This window comes from Bemisia tabaci, chromosome 2 (assembly GCF_918797505.1).
Source record: "Bemisia tabaci chromosome 2, PGI_BMITA_v3".
NCBI lineage: Eukaryota > Metazoa > Arthropoda > Insecta > Hemiptera > Aleyrodidae > Bemisia > Bemisia tabaci.
In genome coordinates this window covers 66,145,147-66,165,333 of record NC_092794.1, presented here as the reverse complement: position 1 = coordinate 66,165,333, position 20,187 = coordinate 66,145,147, and the positions used below count along the sequence as shown (strand labels likewise).

The following is a 20,187-nucleotide window of genomic DNA, read 5'->3' as shown; positions in this document are numbered from 1 at the left end:
TGCAGTAGCGTCAAAGCTCTGAAAGAAGCATTTCTCACAAAATGAAATTGCAGATGGGTCTCGATTATCCGCGATGGCTAGGATCAGGGCTACCGCGGATAATCGGAGATCAAGGAGAACCGAAAACTTCATCATTTTTGCAGTAGCATCAAAGCTCAGAATGACGCATTTTTCACAATGAAATTACAGATGGGTCTCAATTATCCGCGGTGATTGAGTCCGAGGCACCTGCAGGTAATTCGAAACCTACCCATTTGGTAAAGAAAAGTGATCGAAAAGGTTTCATTTTAAAAGACTATCGAACCACTTGTCAGACCTTAGACAGGAACGTAAGTACAAAAAAAAGAAAAAAATGTTGAAAAGTTGAAAATGCATAAATTTTACTTTATGAGAAGTTATATACTTTTGCCAAAATCAGCCATGTAATAAATTTGTATTAGAGGCTTGTGCCGTGAGCCTCCGGGCCAAAATCCGTGGATAATCCAAATCGCGGATAGTCGCGACTCTACCATGTCTTTTGTTCTGAAATGTTTACCAATAGTCAGTCTGGAGTTGGCAAGCAGACAGGTCTCAGAGATCGTTTTAGATTTTCTTAGATTCTGACACCATTAAAATGCTTTAACTTTTTCATTCTTCACGAAAAAGTGTATTTTTGCTGACTTCGAATCTTTTCAAGAAGCTCGCACTGTTTAAAAAAAACACTTTGCCTTTCAAAATGTTGCGCTCATGTTTCTTTAATCCTTTTGTTCCATGTTTTTTCACCTCCGTCCGACTTCTTAACGGCACCTGGCAACAATTGAATAACCTGCAGAATGGGGTAAGTTCACGCATAATTATTCAAATAATCCTCTTTTTTCTTGGTTTGCCAGTCAGGTTCTTGTTGAAAGACAATTCAAGTTTCGAAGTCATCAGGGCAAGTAATCCGTAAGTCGATTCCGGCGTCTTTTTGGGTTCTCCGGGAAATTTTAGGGTGCCACCTGAAAAATTCTACAGACTTCCGTGCACTGTAATCTTTGTTACGTTAAAGGTCAGAATGGTTAAATACGCTTCGAGTGGCTTCAGTTAAATAAATTAAGCTGTTTCATTTGTCACTTCACCAGAATTTAAGACGCATCTTGAAACTTTTTTGATGTGGAGATGACGACTGTCATTTTCTTAACATTTCCTCAAGTGTAAGTATTGCGATGCTCTCTAGGAAGTTATGAATCCGGGCGATTTCAATTCATGTCTGAAATTTCTGGCACTAGAAGAACATTTTTCAGAATTCAGAATGTTTAAAACCCTAAAAAGTGTTGCTATAGCTTGTTTTTCTTCTCAAATTCTCACCCTCCACTCGAATGGGTCGGAAAAAAATCTGTGGCATAAAGCAGAAATTTTGGTTCTCAAGTCTCTGCCATTTAAAAGAGAAGTCCAGTAAAAATGTTTGAAGTTTCAGATCTATGCTAGAGCGTCTTTTAGAATTGGTGACAGCTATGAGAATGACGAGTCCTCTATATACTTCATCAACTTTCGCCAGGAAAAAGATTTTTCACTCAGACGGATCTTCTAATTTTATCGCCGGAAATGATTAACGATTTGAAAATATGTGTGTGAAATGCTGTGCGATAAGTAGTGACAGTTACGCACAATTATGTTATTTGACGCAAATACATTGCAACTTCTCTAGAACTGCTTAATAAATCTCAATTAGAAGTCAACACGAGACTTATCATTTTTCAACAAAATATCTCACTTTGGCGATGTCATTTCTAACATTGTTTGCCTGTTTCTGAAAGTGCACCCTCTCTTGTTTCCTTTTGGTACTACTGGTTCCTGGAAGTTCTTTAACTTTAAATTGTATTTTTACTTCTCTCTTAACACTATTTAACTCTATTTTTATCAAGTTACTTTGTTTTGGTTTGTTTCAGGGCTACACTCCTTTGCACATTGCAATGCAGTTTGGCAATGAAGATATTTTTAATCTACTAGTGCAAGTATACGGTGAGTATATTGTTAAAATTATGTCAGTGATTCTAATCAGCTTGAAAGCTTTTTGTGATTTTTAGAGACTTACAAATGTTTACAACCGTTGTCGTTTCGACTTCGACGAAGGAAGGAAGTAAGGAAGGAAGGAAGGAAGGAAGGTAGTAGTAGTAATATAATTTTATTTTAAAGCGGTGCTTTAACATTTAAGGCCATTTACACCTCTGAAGAAGGCAGTAATAGTAATAAATTTACATGGAAATTAAGGTTACATCAGTAAAAATACAAAAGGGTTGAGGGGAAAGGTTAAATTTTGAGATTAGTGGAGCGCATAAATTCAAAAAGTCTTTCAGGATGAAGGAAGGAAGGAAGGGAGGAAGGAAGGAAGGAAGGAAGGAAGGAAGGAAGGAAGGAAGGAAGGAAGGAAGGAAGGAAGGAAGGAAGGAAGGAAGGAAGGAAGGAAGGAAGGAAGGAAGGAAGGAAGGAAGGAAGGAAGGAAGGAAGGAAGGAAGGAAGGAAGGAAAGGAAGTAGTAGTAGTAGTAAAATAATTTTATTTTAAAGCGGTGCTTTAGCATCTAAGGCCATTTACACCTCTAAAGAGGGCAGTAACAATAATAAATTTACATGGAAGTAGTAGTAAGGAAGGAAGGAAGGAAGGAAGGAAAAAAATTCTGGGGGCACTTTTCTTCTAACCTCCTTATTTTCTTCTTCTTTTCCCCAAAATTTGCAGGCATAGCCAACTGCCTACGCTGTTTACTTGGTAAATCCAGGGATGCAGAATTTTCCAAGATTTTAGATTTGGCGGCAACCCTAATATTAGTGACAGCCGACTCCGAAAAAATTGTCGAGCAGAGATTTTCGTCAGGATTTACGGCGTTTTAATGGCAGATATTTTCCCGGGACATGACTTATCCATTCAATGGGTTTCGACTTTTCAGGTGCGGACCCGAACATCCGGGACTACAGCGGACGGAAACCGCGGCAGTACCAGACGAACCAGGACACGGCCGTCTCCGCAGACACATTCAGGAGTGAGTACAACCACCCCACGAGCATGCGTAGACCGGGCATCCCCAAGTCGCCCTCCATCCTTCTCACCCCCTCCATCCTCCTCACCCCCTCCCCAGAGGAGACTCCAACCAAATCCAAAACCAAGATTAGATCCAGCGGTTCCTTTAAAAAACGCGCCGAATTCCTCTTTCGAGGCCCCCGATCAAGCCCCGGCCCGTCCCCGCTTCCTAAGCCCAAAAAACTCTAAATGTACTACATTTTGCAATTAGGAACTGTAAATTCCGGCCCGGTTTAAAAACAACGTATGTGTCATTAATTTTCCTATGCACAAAAGTGTTTTTTCAGATGAGCCAGAATTTATAGGTCCAAATTGCAAAATGCAGTCCAAATGGACCAATAGACAAGGTACGAATTTAAGCATTCTGATAGATGTATCTTAACCAGAATCCCACGTAGAACACGATTCGCGCAACGAAAATTACTGAAACCAACTCCTAATGAAGCTATTAACATTTGTATTTCACATTGGCTACGAGGAATTTGAACTGCCCGCTCACAAGAAACTCAAAGCTCTACGTGAGTCAAATCGCGCACTATAACGGTTTCAGCAAGCTTCTCAATCGAACAATGTTCATTTCTCACCATGTTTAGTTCAAACCACAAGAAATTTGCTATAGCTGAGCCAAACCGTCAAGATTGAGGTTTTCAGATTTTTATACCGCAGAGACTATGATGATAACGTTTAGCGCGCGATGTGAATCACGTAGAGCATTGAGTTTTCATGAGCGGGTGGTTTGAATTCACGCATCAAGAATCATTAAAAGTCTTCGTAAGAAGTTGATTTCGGTAATCTTCGTTGTGCGCATCGCATTTAACGTGAAATTTTGGCCAAGAAACATGTATCAGAATGCTGAAATTCGTACCTTGTCTAGTGGTCCACTTCACCAGGTTGCTCAGGGTTGCCCTAGGCAGGGAATACCGGGAAATGTCAGGGAATTTTAAATAGTCAGGGAGAACCTGGAGATGTCAGGGAATTTTAAATAGTCAGGGAGAACCTGGAGATGTCAGGGAATTTTAAAAAGTCAGGGAAAACCATGAAATGTTGGGGAAAATGATGAAATTGTCAGGGGAAAATTGTTTGGTCGCCTTCATTCGATTTCCCGAATGGGCTTGCCGTTTCGAACAACACATTTTGCCTGCAAACTATTTCTAATCGTGTCTTTTTAACCAGCTGGTTTGACCTCAATCATCAGGGAATTTTAGCAAATTGCGCTCGGGAATGAGGGAAATGTCAGGGAAATTCATTGGCTAAAGTCACTCCTTGGAGGAACAACTTCCGAAATCGCCATTGTCCAATGATAAGTAGTAGGACAAAACTAGGAGATCAGGTACAACAAGCAGGCAAATATTCCAAAATTGTCATGAACCCTGATAAAAAAGAAAAACATAACAATATATCAAAGTTTTCTGTTATCATTTGCTCTGGCAAATCGTCCACGATAGTTTTTAAACTACGACCCATTGTCCGTTAGTATGTGAGATTGTTTTTAAACCCGTATCAGTGAACCATTGATTTAGGTCCCATCTGAAAGAAAACCTCACCGAAAGCAGCATGATCGACCGCACCTGCCTATGACATTCGGATCCCAACCCTGAGTATTGTAGGGTAGTATTCTTATATTCGTCCCTTAAACAGTTCTCTCCGTAGGAAGGCCCCTGAATTGCGGACGTATTTATGCCAAAAGGAACTGTGTGCATCGGGTTTGCCTGCAACATAGTTCCTTTTAGCATAAATACATTCAATTGTGATTCGCATTGTGATTAAAATTAGGTTTTAAGGAAACCTGGAATGTGTAGCATCATAGAAAGCATGATTTCTGTGAACCTTGAATAAGATTCAGCAGTATAACTTAGTAAATGGATATTTGTAATGGACTGCAATCATCTTCCGCTACAAAAAATTCAAAATACAAAAGAAAATATATCGCGAGTTCTTCGAAGTGCAAAGTAGGTTTGTACTTACTTTAAATTTTGTTAAAATCGTAGAATTTTTTTTCCTACACTGAAAAAAAAATCCGGCCCTGGAAGCCGTACTTACGGGTTTTGTACGTCCGCGTTCCGGGCTCAGACACCGGAAGTTCTGGGCGTAGCACCCGGAGCAAGCGCAGCTACGGCTCCAGCACCCGGAACTTTCGGAACTCTGAGTCCAGAACGGACGGTTTGTCTATACATATAGCCCGTAAGTTTTTTTTTTTTTTTTTTTTTTTTTTTTTTTTTTTTTTTTTTTTTTTTTTTTTTTCTTTCCCCAGTGTACTTTGCAATTTTTGCAGTGGCGATCGATTGTAATCCATTGCGAGGATCTATTTCCGGAGTTACACTACTTATTACTCGCGTTTGGGATACTCGTCCTTTCTATAAAGCCGTATTCAAGGGTCCCTAACTTTACTTTATTCACAATGTAAGCTGTAAGGAACCTCCCTAAGGTAAAGAGCTGTTCAATGAACAACTACCTATGAATACGGCTCACGGCCTTTTATCTTTCTCTCAATATTTATTTCACAAAATTGCTCGTTCCGCCTACAATACTGCAATAACCACAACCTTTTACCACCACGTGCACTTCCTTTACCTACGTTTTATTTTTTTGTTTTTATTGAATATGATTATTTTATTCTTCTGAAGCCTTTGCTTTGTCATGTGCATTTTATTTAATAATATATTGTTAGAGAAATTTTTATCATGATCTCAAATCACGCCGTATTTCTGCAAAATCATATTGTATTCATTTTATTGTTATAGATATATTTTAATTTTATGCGCTTTTAAATTCAAACTAGTCTGCCGCTCTGTAAATAATGCCAAAGTCTCTACATTTTTTCATTATTATAATCACAATTTTATCTTATATTCATTCCATTTTCTATTGGTACCAAAAACTAGTGTAAGATTCCTGGCTTTTAAACCGCTGTCGTCAATAGAATATCACGAGACTCAAAACGCATCTTAGTTTCTGTTTTCAGCTCCTCTTATCTTATAATAAAAACTGTCAATAAAGGTACTTTGATTCATCCAGTAATGAAATTTTTTACCCGTTTAAAATTTCTCCGCTCGGTTTGGTCCGCGAATGGTGCCGCAAATCCACTATTTTTTTCTCGAAATCGTTGAAAGTTCATTTGCATGAGATATCTATTTATAATAAGCGGATAGCTGTTGCTCAAATGTAGATAATTGACCACGTTGCAATTTCTTCGTAGTTCCTGTATCTATTTTCGACTTCTTGTTTTTTTTCTGTGTTATTGAAGTGCGTGAGATAAATCCATCGCAAATAGAGGTATGATTGATTGGTGAAGGTTTTTCAGGTAGAGTACCTATATTAAGAGAGTATGGCCACTGGAGTTACCACCTCTGATTGGCTCAGCCATCTTAGGCTGAATGGAGCCCTTAGGACCCAAAAATGGCGGACGCCATAAAGTTAATGTAATGCAAAATGATTCAAAATGTAGTTGTCTTTGCTTATCGTAACGAGAACTTTCCCCAAATGCACTATTGCGACTTTTTTACATATTTTTAAGGCTAATCGTGTGCAATTTTTGAGAAAAATGATCTTAGATGTAGTAAGGTTGGCAGCAAGTGCGGTTGGTGATAACCGTCAAAAGTTGGCAATGACCCCCCTCCCATCCTTAAAAACCAAAACAAAGCACCGCCATTTTTGGGTCCGAAGCCTCTCCATGGGACCCAGTGGCCATACTCTCTTAATATAGGTACTCTATTTTCAGGTATCGACATTTTTAAGCCAAATCGCATCGTTAGTCACTCATATTCATACAGTTTAACTCAAAATTACTTTTTGAGAAAGACTCGAGAAGATGCACAAAAGCCAGTCGTCTAATCCAGGCAGATGTAGGTCACTATTTCTCTCACCAAAGCAGTTCAGTGGTGCGCACAACGATAACCAAACGGTTTTTTCCCATTCCAATGCGCATGTGCCATACCGAAAGGATCGCCACATCTCTATTCAAAAGATGATACTGATATGGACTACATTTTGCAATTTGGAACTATAAATTCCAGCCCGGTTTAAAAACAACGTATGTGCCATCAGTTTCCCTATACACAGAGGTGTTTTTCCAGAAGAGCCAGAATTTATAGTTCCAAATTGGAACAAGTTGGTTTTTGCAATCGCTAGCGATAGCAATATTCGTCATGGAAACTTTTGCTTCTGGGATATGAAAATTTTAAGGTACAGTTCGTTTGTAGTATCTTCAGAATTGAAGGGGCTATGTAATTTTGTGTCGACATCTCTTTTTTAACATTTTTAATTTTTTTTCTTTGCATACAAGAAAGCTGTTATTTACCAACTATTTATTTTCGTTGGATTATGTATGGTTTTTGGAAGTTAACGCATTTAACTTTCAGTTTCGTTTTTTCGGCGTAAAGTATGATATTTTTACTCTACGCATATGCCCGAATACGCATCATAACGACGGTGAAACTACCAAACCACGTATCTCGTTTGCGGTGTTTAAAAATCTCCGCTCACATTTTATTTTTTTGAAGTAGACCAAATCAATATCATTCCTTGAAATTTTCACAGAATTTTCTCCGCACGAAGAGGAAAAATCACGGAAATTTTCAAGACTGGACGTTAAGTAGCTTTTTATTTAAAAAATAAAGTATGACAGGAAGTCTGCGACGTCGCAAACCGAGATACGTGGTTTGGTAGTTTCACCGTCGATAAGTGACCTATGTGCTTCCTAAGTTGCCATTTTTTTCATTCAAATAGATGTAACCGAAATGTTAGATGTGTACTACCTATACTACTTTCATGTCATTGCTTTATTTATTTATTTACTTTTTGCGTAGGTATACATTGTTATTTTTTGCTGAATTTTGGAGAAAATATTGCTTTAAGAACGTGGAATGTAAATTAATTTTATTGAAAAAAGAAAATACCATCATTAATTTGGGCGAACAGAGAAAATATACATCAATATTTGGGTCAACATCTCCCTGATTATATAAAGGATGAATATATTAGTATTTCTGTATAAAAAAACTTAGCTTTTGTCTTCAGAGATACGATGATTCTAGCCCCAGTCAATTTGTTTTATTGAAAAAACAAAAAAACAAAAAATAAATTAAAAAAAAACAACTGAAATGTTAGACATACTATTTTCATGTCTTTCTATTTGTATCAATATAGGTACTTTTTGCTTAACTTACGAACGTTGAATGCAAATTAACTTTATTGAAAAAAGAAAATAACGCCATTAATTTGGGGGAACATGTGGCTGATTATATGAAGGAGGTATATTCCAGTATTTTTGTTTAACATATTAACTCACGAGAAAATGTTCGTACATTTATCATCTACTATTAATTATTTTTTGATGATTAGTCTAAAACATTCAATACAACCATTAAAAAGTAGTTCACATCGTCGGGTATCGAACTCCCGATCGCCGGGTGCCCGCATCTAATCAAAACTACGAGGCGGTTTAGTCAACTAGGCTATAACGGATTCACGGGAGGGAGAGTAAAAATAGCATTTAAAAGACTCGGGCAATGGGCGGGACTTATCACAAGAGACCTTGACTGCTTTTGAAATATGAAGCGCATATGAAGCGCATTGCTGTAGGAGCCATGGTTCGCACTGTTTTAATGCGTCTCGAGGTTCATCCCAGAATGCATTCCGATCGCGGCAGTTGAGCTAAGGCAATATTTGCGTATCCATGAATTAAATCAATCAATCGAGCTCTGATTTTGACTTCTTTATCCGTAACGAGTCCTGCAGAACAATTTTCCACCTTGTACGATGGTTATTATTTCTTTACTTCTATTTTTCAAATTTGAGGTGGGATAATGGCGGCTTCTCAAGAACACCGAGGTAGGCGATCTTTTGCACCAACGAACAGAAAACTGATGGCGAAAAATAACCAATCAGAACCTCCCAAAAAAAAGAATTTGCCTAAAAACGGAACTTCGTGGTTCTGCGCAGATTTACCAGTCAGACACGACATCTCAAGGTGGAAAAAAACTCGCTGTAAGCGAATTTTAGCAATCAACACAACTTGACGTAGAGACATGATTGGCTAAAAAATACAACGGTTTTTGATACATCGGAAAATCAACCAAAAATCGGAGACTGGGCGAAACGCTCAAGGTCGCAGAGGTATAGGGAATCCCATAGCGAAAGCAAAGGAACGATTCTAATATCATGGGGAACTCCGTTCCCATGACAAAATGCAGTCCGCATGTGTGCTAAGCCGTAATGAGGACTCCTCCACAATTCGATGGAGGTTTTTTTTAGCGATGTTTGCAAGTTCATTAGTGATGCTTCTCCATTTAGCAAATTCCAATTTACCGCCCCTAGCTCAAATTTCGATTAAGAATAATATAATGACTTCTCAAAGAAAACGGAAAGTGCCAATGACTGAAAATTTTATCCTCTCTATTACTTGAATTAAATTACCAAAAAGGAGACTTGTCTTCCGCCGTTGAAGGTGTGTTTTTATCAGGTGGACATCAAGGTGCCGACGCATCCCTCCAGGGTATGCCCCTCGATGGAGTGAATTATTTTAGCCCACTGAGCCTCCTTTAGTTTCATTACCCCTCCCCCTTCCCCTTCTGAGCCATATTTGTATTGTACTTGAAGCGATAAAAACTGGGAAGAATTTAAATGCAGCGGCTTAAACTGAAGCTTTGTAAGCGGTAATTACGTAGATCACAGAAATGATAAGGCGATCCTTTTCATCGGTACCGTGATGCCAATTATGGCAATATTACCTTCTTTTTTAGCTCAATGACTTTGTCCCGAGTATTCTTTTATCCTTTCTATAACGAATATTTGAACAAATTTATGTTTCGTAGTGTATGAATTTTAATTCCCAATAGTTTCCTTCTGCATTAAATATTTTGTTCATTTGAAGGCACGAACAACATATTGAGCCTCAAAGAATGAGCGAGCCATTATCAGAAGCCTGCCACTCTTTTTTTTTCTTTCTTTCTTTTTTTTCTGTTTTTTTTTTTTTTTTTTTTTTTTTGGCTGTTTAGTTGGTGATTCGTGTTTAAGGGAAATTTCAGCGCAGGAGAGACAATTTTTACCCGAGTCTCGTTCTACTGAACCTCAAGATAAGAAATTTTCTGAATTAAAGTTAATAACTGCAGACTTTTAGAAGTCTCACGGTGGGCTCGACACGTCTCTGAAGAAATCATCACGTCATTTCATAGATACCCTGTTCCATCTTTTGATCGACAAGAAATTATACCCACTGGATAATTTTTTTGACCTTAAATCTCCATCCAAAATCCAGGCTTTTGCGACGAATCCTTCTTACGTTTCATATCATGGGGGAAAAAAAACCATTCTATACGTTGATATCACATTTTTGATAATTTGGAATCATCGCTCTAACTTTCGTAGCTCATATGATTAATGTTGAAATGCCTATTATTCTAGGGTTGGTTGAAGCAGGATTTTTCGAGCAGGTATGAAGTCACACCCTCTCTCTCTCTCTCATTAGAGCATGTTCGTTTTGTTGGTTTTTAACAATTCTCGTTCATGCAGCGAGAAGACATCCAAACTGAAAGATGGAAACGATATTTTTGTAGTTAGATAACCGATCGTTGCTCACTAATTGACTCGTATGTTTAAAATTTGGTGTGATGCCCCCGAAAGTTCCCAGATGAGACCCTCGATTTTGACATCATAATAACATAACCTAAAAATAAAATTGCACGGACTCAATTTAACAGCTCGAGTACCCACCTCTAATAGGCATATAAATGTTGTCTTTTTTTAATAGCGGCAACCCCGCAATAGCGTTTTTCCGCCCTTAGGCGCAGCGCGAGTTGACGCGGCGGGCACAACGCTGCCAGAATGCTAAATACAGCAACCACTGACCATGCGCGTAGTTGCCATTTTGAATTTGTTTTCTATCACATTTAAAACGAGAAACTCGCCTCCGAACATGGCGGTCTCAGAAGAGCTCCTGTCCTGTGGGCCCACGCATAGGCGGTGCTTGTCAGAGACTACTTTTTGCGAATGCTGGGGTTAACTGGCTGTTTCTCGGGAAATCGGAAAGAAATCATCAATTTCATAGCACCCCCGCCGCACAGTGGATCGACTCAATTAGAGAGGTCGGACATGAAATTTTTTACTAAAATTGCAAATTTTGATCTTTACTTCGTCACATTTTAAATTTAAGAGGTGCTGCTAGCAGGAAATTTCGCGAGGAAACCAATGGAACCACTTTTAGAACCTCGTGGTTTTGTATAGACGGAGTTATAAGCGTTTAAAGTTTCAAAATTTTGTCCGACCTCTCCTACTGACTCGATTTCAATGTGCGTCGCCACTTTTTGACCCCACGCGCCGCTTATGGTTCCGGCAGAAACAGGGAGCTAAAACCAGTGATATAATAAGTTAAACGAGGTTCCTCACAACGGCGAACATATTCCGAAACACAATCAAAATGAGAGCTAGAAAGGATAAACCGTATCCATGCCGTTTATTAAGACCTCATTAATAAGATGAGATTTTGTCAGGAAATAAATCGCTTAACCATCTCAAAACAGTCAATAGTATCGATGCAACCAGCGGGCCGTTTTTTGAAAGTTTAAAGCAGCCCGATAAGACATCGAATTGCGATATATTGCATGGTTAAGATAGGGCTATGTCTTGGCGTGTCGGGCCGACATAGTTTCAATAATCGGGCCGCAGCAAAGTTTCCCACGTGTCATCGAGAAAAACATTGCTTTCCCGGAGAAATTTTAAAGCGAATCAGTATTTTTATATTTTGTTATTAATAACGAAGTCTTGAAAAGAATAGTCATCTGATAATATGATCTACTGCGGAACAAGATTTGCTGACAACATGGGACTCAAATCTTTGAGGTAACTCTCGCTGTTCTGAGTATGTTTTCTGGCCTACCTCGAAAATTGAAGGCGGAATAGCAATGCGTGTAACTCCCATACTCTTTCCGCGTGAATTCCAACCTCTTTTAAAATGTCAATCAGAGAATGACACTGGATATGACTGAGAAGGCTGGAAAGCCTGATGCTCTCTGACAAAATTCTATATCGACATATTGGCACTCCAGACAATTTTTAAAAACAGAGAATTGAGGCTTCTCCATTTTTCAAAGGGATGAGAGAAGAACAGATTGCTTGATCCTCGCCATTATGTTACGTAATATACACTCTCGCAACTTTGATCTTTTAATAACTGCACATGACTAAGGTACTTATTCTTGTAAATATTAATGCAAATCACTTCCGCACAAACCTCAGCCGTCCTTGAAGTATCTCCATGCCCTCGAAATAACCACGAGAGATGTCTTTAATAATTGTGGGACTTGGAGGACAAGGCGCAGAATTGCAGTTTTTGAAAAAATTGTGATATTAGTGATTTCAAGTCAAACTAGTCTTAAAGCATATTCTGTGAAAAATTCGCTTCCAAATTCTAATTTTTAATCATCAGTCAGTTTTTGTCAGTTTGAACTTTCTTTCCGTCATAAGGATCCATGTAATGTCAAAACGTCAAACACGTATTTCTCAAAATAGCAAAAACTGCACTTATGCGCCTTGTCCTTCAAGCCCCTCAATTGGACCACATTTTGCAATAAGGAACCACTATTTTTGGCTCATTTTAGAAACGACATTTGTGCCATTTATTGCAAAATGTAATCCAATTAAGGTACGTACCTATGCCGAGTTAACCTCTGACTCTTAGTTGCCGTTTTTAAAGTTTTACCCTTTCCGCGAACTCTTCCTGTGGATGACGAACAATCTCTGCTAAATTTCGTAATCGATACCCAAGGAAAACATCGCCTCAGTTTTTAACGCTGTTTGCAATAAGTTTGCCACGTAATGTGCATGTTGTCTTCGGATTGCCTGAGTTTTTCCAGTTACAAAATATTCAGCATGCTCTCGCACCTTCCCCTTTGCTTTAAAAGTCGGCGCTGCGTCCAATTTCTGCTGCATGACTGAGCACTTAATCAGCACCTTCTCAAGTGCGCACGATTTCAATCTCTGGTAAGTTTATGTAGATTCATTTCTTAAAGCTTTTACTCCAATGTTGGTGTCGGGAAGTTCAAGTCATAGTAAAATCTTATGTCCAGGTGTAGAAAATATTTGACGTAGTAAGAGTAACAGTAATATTAGACGTAGTAAATTTTACAATGTATTACAGTAAAAGTTACACCCGCGGTTGAACTGATTTTTGCTCAAAGGCAAAAGTCCGTTTGAAAGTCTCAAAATGTCCACGAACTGCATTGAGAAAATAAAGGAGGTGTTAGCGTTTCGGGCATCTTGGATTTTTTTGATGCCGTAGATCGGTACAGCGACTTTTATCATCAATTTTCTCGGAAATGGTGTAATTTATGGAAAAAAGTCATTCAATCAAAAGTGCTTTAAATTATATTATGAGTTGATTTAAGCAAAAAAATGGGACTTTGTGGTTCGTTTTTCATACTTTGAATTCCGGATTTCGCTTGCCAGGTTGTACCGACCTACGTCACAGGGTAAACAAACCTCAAGATGCAAACACCTCTTTTTTTTCTCTATGCACGAACTCCGAACTGTTTTTGTTCGCTACCTACGGTTTGTGAACTACCGAAGAAATATGTCCGGAAATGTCTATTTTAAGGTGGTACTTATTTGTTGTGCTCTGTGATGAATTGAAAAGATCATTCGATTTTCAGAAGTTTTCCCGTTTTCTCTCTCTCTCTCTCTCCCTCTCTCTCTCCCCCCCTCTCTCTCAAGAGTATTACTATAAAGATGAGAAAACACATTCTAATATACCTACTTCTTGCTTGTGAGCTTAAACTCTCAGCCTTCTGACAGTATATTAAGCGTTAATTTTTGGCTAACCAGTCGCTCAGATGTTGTGTTTTTCCGTTGTTTTCTCAACAAATTTACCGCCCTTGATTTAAAAAAAAAAATAGTAATTGTAACTACTCCTATGAGTAAAATATTCAAAATAAATCCTTCTTAGGCTCACAATTCCAGGTGTCTTACTGTTTTTTTGGTTTTTTGCCTAAATATAATCAGCTGCTAAGAAATTGGATTTTTAATGACTGCCTTAAAAATTTTCTTTTTTTGGGTATGTTCGCTGATTGATTATTGAGAAATAAGTAAATTTCATGTACTTAATATTCCTGAGTCCATTTCTGAGCGATTGGTTACTTAAAAAATAAAACTAATATATAATCTAAAAGCTATGATAGGTAGTAATCTCACCAGCAGTTCATTGGGAATTTTTTAGCTGAGGTATCTGAGGCTCAAAGATCAAAAAAAACTATGGGCACTTACACTCTAAATGATCCCCGATTTTTCTCGCAGAGCTATGCAAACATTTGGACCACATTTTGCAATAAGGAGCCACTATTTCTGACTCATTTTAGAAACAACACATGTGTCATTGGTTTCCCTATGCAGATATGTGCTTTTATGGAAATGCCAGAAATAGGGGTTCCTGATTGCAAAATGTGATTTATTTGTTCTGTAAAAAAAACTAATGAAGGTAGAACATCAACACACCTTCAGATTAGTGCAATTTTCAGCTTTCCACAGCGCGTCCGAGTTCATCTTGATACAATTTTGGTATGCTTCTCCCAGCCTCTTGTCCTCATCCCTTGAATTCCAAAATCCGGCATTACTCGTCACGGGGAACTTACAGAAAGCTCACCATACCATCAAGTTTTTTTGTCCTCCTTTCCGACTTTTAATTCTGTGGCTTATTTATCAAGCTTTGTTTACTAATTTACATACTCTCTTTTCTTTTCAGAAATTAAAGCTCGCAAAAAGCAGTCAGGTATGTTCGCAAATTTTTGTAGTTTGCAAGTCTTTGAACTGTCTTAAATCATCAGGTCCGTATCAGCGCTCAGAGGCCTGGGGTGCGCGGCGGGCGGCGGGTAAAGGTGCCTGCACATTGCGGGTTGTATACTTCGTAAATTGAAGGCGATCCTCGTTTCCAAGAAAACGAAGGGTCCGGAACTTCATGGGCCCCGTGACCCCTAAAGCCCTAGTTTTAGGACCTCTTCGACTCCCCAAATTCTTCAAGATGCCGCAATCACACGCTGAATTTAGCAGCTGAATGTAGAAGTCAACAGTCATCGCCCAACGGCTGAAATTTCGCAAATTCGAGTTATTTTCATCCAGATGTGTATCAAATCTACTCGAATAGTTCAGACAAATCCAACATTAGTCCGATGGTTGCTGAGAATCGTTGCTGAATTTTGCGCGTCACGCGCACAATTCAGGCATCTGGCCGATAACTTCCACATTCAAGCCACATTCAGCTCCCACATTCAGTGATTGCGGCAATACTCCAGGGACCCCCAAGAGATTTGATCGGACCACTCGCAGGGAGGAAAAATTGGAAATAATAATAGAGAAAACCTTTCCAGGGGGCTCAGAGTGCTACAGCTCGGCTAATCCGCCCCCCCCCCCCAAGTAGCATTTTTTAACGGAAAAATCGTGATTTGTCGCGATTTAGTCGGCGATAAAATCGCTTAAGATCATCAACATCTGAGCGCTTATCCTCGACCTTGTCGAAATAAAATCGTGACTCATCGCCCGGCAATTTATCGCAATATTATAGCAACAAAAATCGCGATATATGGCGATTTAATCTCGATTTTATCGACGAAAATTGATCGCGATTTTATCGAACAAAAAATTGCGATGCTTAGCGATTTAATCGCCATAAATCGCAATTTTTTATTCGATAATATTGCGATAGATTGCCATTGATATAATCGCGATAGTCAACCGATAAAATCGCTATTTATCACGATCACTGCTCCTTGGGCCTGAATCTCATCCAATAAATGATCTTTATTTGCGTATACCCAATCAATACAAAATTACACGTGTTAGTACAGCACAGAAGTGTTTTTTGAGCCCAAAGTGTCTTTAAAATAATTCAACTGCCTAGCTTTAGCAGCAATGACCTTTAAAGGGCAATTTTCAAACACTGTAAAAAAACTTTTGAAATATCCATTTGAGGAGACCCTGTTTAATTTTATTTTATTTTATTTTTTTTTTTGGTCCCCCGCCCCCCCCCAAAAAAAAAAAAAAAATTACCTACAGGATTGATAGTGGACTTCGATCTATGAAAAAGCATGCTTTGAAATAGAAAAGTATAATCGTTGCCATCTCTTAAGTTTCAATTGTGTTTGTTTTCAGAAAAAGATTTAGGATTCTTGAGGATTGGATCATTGAATGTGCGAGTGAAGAAAACAACTGAAGCATTTAGCAATTTTCTCGGTAAAAGCCAAAGCTCTGTAGAAAAAATTCACAAATCTTGGGGCTCAGCAGATAATATTCAACAAGTAAGTAAGAAAATTCATAACTTTTAATTAGGCGCCTGGCACCACTCGTTCTGCGGTAATGTATCAAAACTGCTATTGTTCAGAGTGCGTATGAAGTTTCAAGGGAACCGATGGTTATCTGCCAAAATGAATGCACCAGTTTGGTTGAAAATGATCAGGTCAGGGGGAGGGGGGAGCACTAAATTTTATTGGCTTCAATATTTTTGCGTTAAGTAGCACATGGTATGTTCATTGGAAAAAACTGACTTTATCTGCAACCAGCCATCCCGTCAAAAAAAATTCTGATTCGCTCAGGGCCGGATTAAGGGGGTGGCCACATGGGCCGCGACCCATGGCGGCAAATCTAGGGGGCGGCAAATTTTGCAATTTTTTTAAATGTAGGTATTAAAAAAAATCGGGTTTAGAAAAAAAAATTGTAAACGAGAAGAGGCTAAAAAACCTCTCATTTCCTGAGAGTATAGTAATTTCTAATTTTGTCGCCTGTCAATGATACAAGAGACAGCATCTTTAATTAGTCGAATTAAGAGAAAACCCAAACACGCAATTTGGCCTGGAACGGCGTGACTTGGAGAGAAATGATGACGAGGACTTGAGATGAAAAGGAGAAGCCCTCGGCGCGGTAATCGGCATGTAACACATTAGCGCCTACAAGACTGCACGAATACTCCACGCATTGCATCAAACACAGTGCGGTTATTGTGGTCAGCGTAAAACGGATAGCGCCTACAAGAATGCATGAATACTTCACTCATTGCGCCAAACACAGTGCGGTCAGCGTGAAACGCATAGCGCCTACAAGACTGCGTGAATACTTCACGCATTGCGCTAAACACGGTGCGGTCGGCGCGGAAGTTAAAATCATTAAACCAAATTTTGTGTTTGTTCTTTCATAATTGTTTCGTTCATTTCTTATGAATGGAAGGCCTTGTCCATTAGAGATAGGTTTACGAAACTTGACTTTCGCGATAAGTTCCGTGACCTTTTGCTAGTAGTTTTGACTGGGCTTTCCCAAAAAATGTGTTCAACACGAGTAAACGCGTCTTATGCACCCCTTTCCCTCCGGCACGTTCACTTGATGGTTTTTATTGATGTTTCAAAGCGAATGAGAAGGGGGCGGCAAAATACAGGCGGCCTATGGGCGGCAAGTAGGAAAATCCGGCCCTGGATTCGCTAAAGTAGTGAAATTTGCCTTTTCACACTAATACCACTCAATTTTTATTTTTTCATTTAATTTTGTTGGGAGTGTAGAAAAAAAACATAAGGACTCTATCTATTTGCATTATGTCTTAGGTCGCTGTATGAAGGGCAATTCTGTGAATTTTTTTGTTCATTGGTTCGACAAATGGGATCAAAGAAACAAGTACCTAATGTTATTAGTGAATGTTAATTTCAAAACTTCAGAATGGAGATTAAAAGTAGATACAATGCTCTCTCTCTCTCCCTCTCTATAACGGCACCTGTTATAACAGCAGAAATTTCTCTGTAATGAAGGAATCTCTGCTCAATTTAAAAAACCCTTTGGTTCGCCTCCGATTTTTTATAGAGAGAATGCACTGTAACTACCTTTGACTTATTTCAATGGTGAGCACTAATTTTTGGGACATCATTTCAATTTCTTTTTTTTTTTTTTTTTCAACATTGTTCTTTTTTGTGCAATTTTTCACTGAAGTATTCTCGGTTATATTAAAAGATAAATTACTTATACCTTACGTTTATGTTTGCCCTTATATACTGAAAATCGTAAATCATAAGTCGAAACGCTAATATATTTTTTTGTTGGGGAGTTATTTTGCCACTCTTGTTTTTGGATACCGACACATTGCATTTCCACATCTTTCTCACTACAGTGAATCATCTTGTTTCAGAATGACAACAAAACGATGCCTCCACCTAAGTTTGCTCCAATTAAGAAAAGAAAATCTAAAAAAGCTCAAGACTTCATGAGTCACAGTACACCTTCAACTCCAGATTTGAGGGATGTTTCATCAGCTGAATCAAAATTCTCTGATTTGAAAGACACAGCGAATGCTCAAGATTCCGACTCCGACACAGCTTGTGGTTTTGGATCTAATTGGCAACCATAGTCTCTTTTTTTTAATACTTATTCTATCAGAGCCGAATTTTTCGCTCTCTTATATCGTTCAATTTGAAAAACTACCTACCTTCACCAGCTGAAGGACTTCTTTTATATTACTCCGACATATGATCTTAATTGAACTGTGCCGTGCAAAACTCGCTATGTTCATTTTCCAGCTGTAAGTTCTTTGGGTTAAAAATTGAAAGTGGTGCAATGACTCATTTTGAGATTAAGATAACCCTAAAACCAATATTAACACATCTTTCATGGTTGTCTACCTATAACTCTGGAAGGTATTATAAACCCAAACAAACTTAAGACTGGAATAATGGGCATTGGTGGTTTTCGCAGTACACGATTCTGTCGACACACATTCATTTATCTGTAGAAATAATTTATTAAACTTAACATGTTTCAAAAATACTCAAACTGAAATTGGGTAAAAATTAAGTATGCATTGTAATTGTTGGGTGCCACTAAAAAAAACTTGTTTTAAAAAATGAATTTTTTTGTATTTCTCTTCACAGAGACCTATTGTGAAACAATAATTATTTCTCTTTCTCCATCTGTTATTCCTTTTTCCTTTTGAAAAAATTGAATTCCCCATTTCATTGGAGCATGGAACAGTTTTTAAAGTGTCCACAAAATTTTAACATTCTCCTTAAAAGAAGAATATTGGTTGGGTTTTTTTTAACTTTCCTGACTTCGTGAATGCTCTCTACTGCTAAAAATGTTGAATCCTTTCAACTTTCAAAGATATTTATTTGTGGTTTTCCAAACACAGATAGAATATTAGTTTTGTTTCAAGAGAGCTTGAAACAAAGCTTAATAAGTAAGAGGGGTAGACGTAGACTTTTCTCAGCTTGGGATACCATTTTTATGAATAATTATTTTAAAATGGCATAATATTTCAACCAGCTCATTAAAATTAAGGACACCTAGAGACAGCTGAAAAAAAATGTGGCCTCTACAATATATCAGTGTACAGGAGAGAGAAAACCATTAACTCCTATTTTAGATGTTTTGCTTAAAAACCTGAACTGCACTTACAAATAGATCGCATAATTTTTTGTAGTATTCCTCTCATATCATGTTTTAAACTTTTTTTTACAATGACTTAAAAGTGTAAGTGTAGTTTAGTGCTTTTTAAAAATTCTTACTTGGTCAAAAACAATATTCTGCGCCCCACAACCAAATTTCTGAAATATTTAAAACTTCTGACTTGATAAAAAGATCCTTGAAAATCAGAAAAAAACATAAACCATTTTTAGGGAAACAACAATGAAGCTTCATCCATGAAAAATGTTTAATTGAACTCAAATCTAATTTACTTCATTAATTCTAGGATATATTTCCATTGCATTTTTCTTTCATTTATGAAGATTAATTGCAATAACATTAAAATACTAAGAAATTTACTAATTTGTGAGATCTGCAGGGTGAATTATTTTTAAAAAAGGTGTCTAACACTTTCAATAGTCCTTGACGAAAATACTGGATCTTCAATTTGACTGGAGAACATTCCTGTAACAACTATTGATTTGTTGACTCTAAACTAATGACCTGTAGAGATTTAAATTTATTATATCAATTGACAATCGGCTATCAATAATTTTAAAAAGTGGCAACTTACAAATGGCCGTCACTTATGTTACATGTTATTTATTGTTATTTTTAAAAAGTTGTATTTATTTATGATATTGTATCAAATATTAATTTAAGCGTTTTAGTAAATTATAGTACAATTTTTTTAAAATTCTGTTGTGAGAAAATAATTCATTTTGTGTCCTTATTTCAAGTG

General features: G+C 37.8%; 1 protein-coding gene across 1 annotated transcript in view; it reads left to right on the top strand.

The window, feature by feature from the left end:
• The first annotated feature begins 1,934 nt into the window (after window positions 1-1,934).
• Window positions 1,935-20,187, top strand: part of Ccdc114 (Coiled-coil domain containing protein 114) — a 39,646-nt gene continuing 21,393 nt past the window's right edge. Inside the window, exons 1-2 of the mRNA XM_019055461.2 lie at window positions 1,935-1,980; window positions 2,902-2,994. The gene's annotated coding sequence lies outside the window, so the exon portion shown is untranslated. The remainder of the gene's footprint in view (window positions 1,981-2,901; window positions 2,995-20,187) is intronic.